Source organism: Bombus impatiens, unplaced genomic scaffold, assembly GCF_000188095.3.
Source record: "Bombus impatiens unplaced genomic scaffold, BIMP_2.2 scf_0487, whole genome shotgun sequence".
NCBI classification, from domain to species: Eukaryota; Metazoa; Arthropoda; class Insecta; order Hymenoptera; family Apidae; genus Bombus; species Bombus impatiens.
This window is the reverse complement of record NT_176906.1, coordinates 3,604-12,135: the sequence shown is the minus strand read 5'-3', so window position 1 is coordinate 12,135 and position 8,532 is coordinate 3,604. Positions and strand designations below refer to the sequence as shown.

The 8,532-nt window shown below is 44.0% G+C and overlaps 1 pseudogene; it reads left to right on the top strand.

The window, feature by feature from the left end:
• On the top strand, positions 1-1,846 carry LOC112213121 (annotated as a pseudogene).
• Positions 1,847-8,532: the final 6,686 nt, after the last annotated feature.

Genomic DNA, 8,532 nt, shown 5'->3' with positions numbered 1-8,532 from the left:
GACAAGAGAGGAACGTACAAAAGCGTTGCTCTCGACGCGAGTGTGACATCAATCACATCTCAACCTACATCAGTGATAAGACATCGACCCCCGACCTTCGGACTCCTTTGACCACCGCCACCTTATCATCATAGCCTACACCAAGGCTGTGAGACACCTTAGTCCACATCAGAGATAGGATATCAACCCCAAACCTTCGGACACTTTTCTACATCATAACCTACACCTAGCCCCACAACATCCTAAAACGAAAACGTATATAAACCGAGGCTTCACCCAGCTCGGGCAGTTCTTGTTCTCGTACAACGTTCTCGTCGACAACGAACTAACTATCAACGAAACCGGAAGAAACACCCATAAAACATAAAGCATCTACGGACGCTAAATCCTAGGATTGTGAAACATCGCCTCGTCTGGAAAACAAGGACATCCATATCTACGGGAAGGACTAGCTTGGACTACGGTCATCCTCGACGACGAATTCTTAATCCACGAAATCAGAAGGCCTTTGGAATTGGAAGCATCTACGGAAGCTAACAAAACAAGGTAAACGCTGGATTCATTTTTTACATATAGAGACAGACGATCTAGCTTTGAACAAGACTCACACAAAGAATTAGAAACATTTAAAATGATGTCGAAAGATAAAGCATGCACTTTCAGAGACGAACTTAGACGAATTATTGAAATGTTAAGCAAACAACAAGAAGGAAACTCGCTGGGTCATGCTCTTCCTATTCGACCGCTGCCGGGACGGTCATCGTGGAGGGTTTAGTCGGTTGGAGTCCGGCACTACCACGCCGCTTTTCCCCAGAAGCGGCCTGGTGTCCGTGCGGATTTCCTCCACGTTAATAAAAAAAAAAAAAAGAAGGAAACTTGCTAATGCAAATACGCATAGACACTATGACCAAACAAGCAAGCGAAGAGGGCCAACTCCTCGATAAAGAAATCGAATTGCTACGGAAAACAATTGCCGAAATCAAGTTAGCAAGACAGAAAACTGTTAAAGAAACGACCAGTGAAAGTTGTCAGGATAGTTTAGTTTCTAATCGTTTGAACAAAAGCTTGGAGAAAAAAGACGTTACTGTAGAAAATGAAGAGATGGTTTTGAAAGAATTTTCAAAAGAATTGCAGCCAAATGTAGAAAATTCTTATGAGAAGAAAGTATCAATTGACACCGATCCACAAGATTATATTTTCATTAAAACAGACTTAATGTTTGATGTCGATAGCTCGACAGAATACCAGAAAGAGTCTTTGAAACAAAGGAAAGAAGATATTGCAGCACTGTATAATGATTTGTCACAATCTTCGTCGCAAGATACTCAAAATTTACAAGAATGGTTTGATAAAAAAGAGTAGAAGTTTAGGAGAAGCAGAGAAAGATCATAACAAGAAAGATAATATTTCAATAAGAAATATTTTGGACGATGATGCAAATAAAGAAAATAAAATTGAAAGGAAGGAATTAGAAGCAGTTAGTAAATCAACTGCTAAAAATGATATAAAATCAACAGACAACAAAATATATCATTAGAATCCGTACAAAAAGCAAAAGATAATGCTTACAGTAATGAACATTTGCTTATAGAAGAAGACCAAATGATGACAGCGAAAAATGCTTGTGACAGTGCAGAACCAAAAACTTCAGCAGATCTTATGTCAAGAAATTTAGATGCTAATACACAAGAGAAGTCTTTAGAAGATAAAGATGATAAAAGTCTATCTGCATCTATGTTAGATAGTAGTAAACGGAGCAGTCGTTATAATGTTGCTGTAAAGCCTGCTACTCCGCTAAAATTTGGAGAAATTGTTTACAATCAAACAAGACAGTCAAACACAAATACAATTTTGCGAAGCATTTTAAAGACGAAATTAATCGAAGACAAGTCTGAAATAATTAATAAACAAAAAGCATCGGAAAATGTAGAAAATAAATTGACCAAAGAAGAAAAAAGAGACATTAAACAAAAATCAATTTCAGATAGTGAACACGAAACAACTAATGCGCGTCAACGAAGGGAAGTTCTTTTAATAGACGCAGCTAGTGATATCGATAGGTGTAAATCCGTAGAAAATGATAATGCAGTAATAGCAATTGATGAAGCGAATTTAAGCCAACGTACTAGGAATGCAATATCTCGTTTACGTATAAATATGGTATTTGACAGTCCCTTATCATGTAGTCGGCGATCGAAGAGTTGTGATGATAAAAAGCAGTCAGAAGAAAACAAAGGTGCTACTATTGCAAAGAAAGGAGCGAAACATCGAGGCAGACCTAGGAGATCGGATAAAGTTGAAGTTAAAAAAAAAATGCAGATACAAGAAAAATCTTACAAAATGAACAGAGTGGATTAGAAGAACAAAGAAAAGAAAAGTTGAAGAAAATACAAAAGAAGAAACTGCAGAGACAGAAGTCAATTCAAAAAGTATATTAAATAATAAGTGCGATTTACTTGATACCGAAAGAGCTATTGAAATTAATAATACTGTTCAAAATATTAAATTTACTGAAGGTAGGAGCCACACTCAAAATGATATGGAAGATGTAGTAGAAGATAGAAGCTTGGAGCTGGGAGGCCTCGACGACAACGACCGAAACAGGCGTGGAGGAGGAGGCTGAGAACCTTCGCCAAGCCATGACAGCAATTTGCGACGCATGCATGCCACGAGGCACACCGGGAACGATGCGAAGCAGAGCAGTTTACTGGTGGAACCCCGACAACGCGGAACTGAGGGCGAGATGCGTCAGGGTCTGAAGACGGTACCTGAGGGCCCGCGGCTGGCGACGACGCGACGAGGAAGAAGTCTCCTTGCGCTACCGGGCGCAGAAGAATCGTGCTTGGTCTGAATTAGTTGAAGCAGTCGAACCTAACCCATGGGGAGGACCATACAGGACGGTGACGCGGAAACTTCGCGCGAAGGGCCCTCTGGTAACGATGGAGATGGAATCTGCGCTGCTGCGGCAGATCATCGGGACGCTTTTCTCTCTGCAAGAGGGCAATGCGGCAGAACAGTCGCGGGAAACAACACGGCTGATGGAATGGAGAGGTGACTGGGAAGTCACGGAGGACGAGATGTGGGAGGCGACCAGAAGAATGGCCGGAAGAGATGTGGAAGGCGACCAGAAGAATGGCCTCCCGCGACGTGGCGCCGGGCCCGGACGGAATCCCGGAACGGATCTGGGGGGAAGTGATGGGGGTCATGGCTCCCAGACTTCGGCGTCTCTACACAAGATGCCTGAGAGAGGCCGACATGCCTGCTGGACGAGGCCGGCAAACTCCTCGAGAGGGTGGTTGCCGTCCGCCTGGAGCGACACATGGCGGGGCAGGTGTCAGGTTGGCACAAAAGCCAGTACGATTGACGCGGTCAGACGCGTGCGGGTACTCACGGAAGGCATGGTTTCCCGGAACGACGTGGCGCTGGCGGTCTCTCTGGACATCGTCAACGCGTTCAACTCCATGTCAGGACAGTGGCGACCGGAAGGGCTTAGAAAGCGCCCCGTTCGACCTGAGACGAGCGACAGCCCTTGCAGGCTTAGCTAATCGAGCTAGCAAGGCACTGGGTGCCTTGTGCGCTGGTTGGGCGTAACCCCCACCCCTATGGCCCTATGAGGTGCCCGGGTACTGTACAGCACTAAATATACGCTCAGGAAAGCGCCCGTAACCAAAGATGAGAATACTTTCCTCATCCCTCTGATCCGAGCGTACCTCGACGACAGGTAAGGGAAGGAAAGGCGGCCCATCGAGCGCGGAATTCAGCTGGGCCCAGTGTTGGTACTAATCCTGGCCATGATGTGCTATGCGGACGACACTCTGGTCCTGAGGTCGCGGATGGCACGAGACGTTGCGCATCGGTGAAATCACTACGGCCTGTGCGACTCGTGCTGTGCGCGGATTGGGCCTGAGGGTCTCCCCTGTGAAGTCAGGGGCCATCTGGTTCTACGACAAGAAAAGACGAGGGATTCCACAGCCTGGTCTGAGCATAAACATGGCAGGTGAAACCGTCGGGATGGAATAGCGGATGAAATATTTGGGTCTCGTTATCGACAGCCAGTGGACGTTCGAGCCGCACTTCGACTCCCTGATTCCGAAGGTGTCGGCGGCTGCCAATGCCTTGTGCGGCCTGCTGCCGAACATCGGTGGGGCGAGAGTTGCGGTGCGCCGACTATGCGCGGGATTTACGGTGCGCCGACTATACGAGAGTGTTGTTCGGTCGCGAGTGATGTACGGGGTCCCGGTATGGGCGGACGATCTGATGGCGATTCGTCACAGCATCCTGCTCCTCAAGAGCAAGGCTGCACAGGGTAACCGCCATCAGAATCGTTAGGGGATACCGAACGGTGTCCCACGCGTCGGCGGCCGCTGTAGCCGAGTCGCCCCCACTCCCTCTCGTCAGAGTTTCGGGCACTGGCGCTCAAAAGGAGATACGTCCGCTGGAGAGTATGGGACCCGGGAGAAGACTCGACTGAGCAGGCGATCCCAAACGACCTAGGAATCGCCGAGGAGAACGTGTGGAACCACTGGCAATCCCAGCTGAGCAACGAGGGAGACGAATATCGTGGCGTGGAGGCGGTCCTCCCAACCTGGGAGACATGGAGTAGCCGCCGCGGCCTCCCGCTCACCTACAGAATGACCCAGATGCTCACTGGACACGGCATGTTCGGCAAGTACCTGAGGAAAATCGGACGGGAGACAACGGACATCTGTCATCACTACGGGGATGGCAGGGACACGGCGCAGCACACGTTGGAGTTTTGTCCGGTATGGGAACTTCCCCGCTACACCCTGCGGCACTCCATAGGCGAAAGACTGACCCCCTCGGCGATTTTAGGAGCGATGTTGAGAGGGCCACAGGAATACGAGGCCGTCCGCCTCTTCTGCGAGCAAGTTATACTCGCGATGCAGCGAGCAGAAAGGGAGAGAAAGAAAAGCCCTCACCCTCGTAGGATAAGCCGATGAAGGAGGATGGCAGTCAGGCGGCCTACAGCCACTTCATCGCCGTCCCAACGAACCACAACTAGAAGGGGCGATAGCGCTAGGGGCAATGCCCCCCCCCCTAACGCCAAATTAAACAGACCGAGAATTTTAGGGCTGGCTCGAACAAGAGGACGCGGGAAGGGTGTGCAACAGAAGATAATTCATAAGAGGTTCCGGGAGCATTCCTGTCATACGCGTAGGATGGTCATTGTGGAGTTTTAGTCGGTAGGAGTCGGACACTACTCCTGCTGTTACCTGATTATTAGCAACAACGGAGTGTCCATGAGGATTTCTCCACGTACAAAAAAAAAGAAGAAAGGTTCAGCTAGAATCAAACATACGATAAACACTTACTATTCACGTTATACCAGAGCGTTATACTAGTTCACGTTAGTACCAGAATAATTTACTTATAATTCACAATGAGAATTAATTGTAAAATAAAAAATAAAAAAAGTTGTCGCGAAAGTGTCAAAAGCATGACCTATTGGGATATTCCAAATAGTGTCGCGCTTTAGAAGGGTACGACAAGGTTTTGAAACTATTCCATTCAGTCATTTGCTTTGTTTCAGAAATTAACGGACGAGAATCGAACTATTCGAAATAGTTTAACGACTATTTCTGGTAGCAGCAACTACTGTTTTGATTTAAATATAATTCGAAGAACCTAAGATTCGACATTTAGAGTAACACATAATGGTTACGAACACCGAAGATCAAGGCCAGATTATAACAGTTAATAACTGAAGAACGAAGTCTAAAACACAATTTTTTAGTTCTTGATTTTCATTCTATTTTAGCTTCAAGAAGCAACCTTTAAATTGTTTTACACCTGTACCCGAACACCCTGCAGAATTCAGAACTTAGGTAGATTTGATGTTTCACGCGAATCGATCACGAATCTGTACTCTTCTTATCTGTATTCCTTATTATAGGAAGTACAGAGCTCTGCGTGTTAACAGTTGATAGAGTGGTTAGTACTGACTCATGGCGGCCCAATTGGTGGACGGAGATAGATTGTAGAAATTGACGAAATGAAACTTACCGTGAAAAATATGGTATAAGGCCATGTGGTCGAAAACCGAGTACTTTTGGTGCTTTACATGTAGAAAGCATATAACCTCATGTGTATTCCGTTGATTGCGATGGTCAAAAGACATATTGCTTCAGGTACAATAATCTACTCCGATTTAAGGTCCTGCGATTATTTAGGGAGTGAAAGCTACCAACATTTATCAGTCAACCACTGTATCAACCTTATAAGTGCTGAAACTATGGCCAACACTAAGTACGATTCAGCAACTACGACTTCAGAAGTACAACTAAGCAATTCAGTGCGAGAGAAGACTATGTAGATTACGACTTCAAAGGAAAGGTGTTAGAGAAAGTAATTTAGGTTATTGTCTTTGCTAAAGTTTATGGCGAAGAGAAGTTAAGAAGGAAAAAATATTTGCAGAAATGATTCCATCATTTCGAGTAGCTTATCTCGGAATCGATAATTAAGCTGCTACCATTATTTCTTGCCAGAAGGATGAAAACGGTGCTAAATAAATTTCAGTTACGTTAAGTTGAGTGATTTTGTTAAAAAAAACCGAATGGGGCCTCTAATAGCCATCATTCTGATTTTTTCGATTTTACGTGAAACACGTAAGATACTACAGATACTTATTACGTATAATGTAAGTAAGATACTTACTTAAGTACTACAGATATTTAGATATTGAGACCGATATCGTTATTGTGTCATCAGCAATTCGACAGACGATAAATGAACTGATAAATACCCGAAGCTAAAATTTCATATTTGAGGCAGAGTAGTGATGCAACAAGAGACAACTACCCCGAGCGACACTTTTCATGTTGTTCGATGCCTTATCTCTTTATGTTTATTCGACCAGTCGCGGAGAGACGTGATCGCGAAGAAGCGCGACAACAGGAGTCGTAAATACCCGTTACGTTTAGAATAATCGACACCACGAACAGATCGATCTCCTATTTCGGTTAGGATAATAGGGGTGGTTGAGTTAGTATAACACTGAGTTTAACAGGTTATAATATTATATATTTCCAACAACTTTGTAGAGAAGGTAGTTACACCAATGCGTCGATATAAGTGAGTAGTGGATGATTGACGCGTGATAACCCGGTAAAGAGATGTTGACTGTTCTAAGGTTGGAGAATCAGTCTAGAGATGTCGACTGATCTGTAGTTGTAGATCCAGTGAAGTCCGGTGACGATGCTGTTGCAGAGGAAAACTTTTGTTCGGTGGTGATCGCCCCACCACTGGTCGCTTGCGGGTAGAATCCAGGGAAACATGGGAAAACCCACGTTTCCCCTATTTTTACCATAACCATAAGGAACCTCTTGACTCGAAGATGTTTTATGCCAATTGATGGGCTTAACGGTAAATCAAGAAGCCACGTTTTATGCCGGTTCCTTAGGATTATTGCGGTCCGCTTAATTCTATGTGCACAGGTGGTGAACGCCTCGACCGTAAACAGTCACCGGACGTAACACTTTAAATTGGTTGTACCGGCAAGCGAGGTATTGATATGGCTAAATGCAATGTGTTCATTTGCTTCATCTTTACCGGTATTAAGTAATAATTTATTTATGTTATCAGTTTCTATATATTTTCAATAATGGTTCCCTAAGAATTGAAATCAACTTCATACAATTAAAAAATTAGGAAATGAGAAATATGATATAATTATAGCTCTTTAAATAATTGGAAATATATCACAAAAGTATTTGTTATATATAAAATACTTATTACAAATAAATAGGTTACGTATAAATTACAAAGATATTTGCTATAAATATTCTCAAGTCTAAACAATTTTGCAGCCATTGTCGATTATCAGGCCTGTCCACAGAAAGATTGCTGCGAATGAAAATCCCTAGAGGAGTTACGAATCATTACCGAAATTTCCCGAATAGGTATTTAAATTTGTTATCATTTTGTTCCTATATAGAAGTAGTTTCATTGTTAAGAGCATAACCTCTTATACCTACTCCTAGATTTGTGGTTTATATTCTTCCTCACCATTACGCTTAAACTTTAAGTCGAGTAGCCATCAGTGTCTCTTAAATATTGTCAAATTATTTATAAGAATTATAATAATAATTATAATATATGTCGGATTAGCGTCGGGGATAGGGTTGCCGATGTTAGGAGTAGGGTTAGGGACGTGAAACGAATCTTCGTTTGGATTACACGTTGTTGTTATGCAATAGAGAAGACATTGACTAGTGCAAATACGATTATCATAGAACCGGACAAGTAACCGTGGTAGTTAGATACTCGAGACACTAGTGACAGTGGTCTTAGGTTCAATAACGAATCCGCGGTCGACAGAATGACAGACGGGCGCTCTCGCTGAATCTGAGTCTGACTCGTAAAATAATTACTGAGCCTAAAGACGTTACTCTTTAGTCGACAGGGGCGCAAAAAGGAATGAATCTCCCGTCCCGATGATGCCACCGAGGAAAACTATAATGGGGTGTGTCTAAGGACACGAGATCATCGGATTCGTCGAGGAAAGCCTTCGTT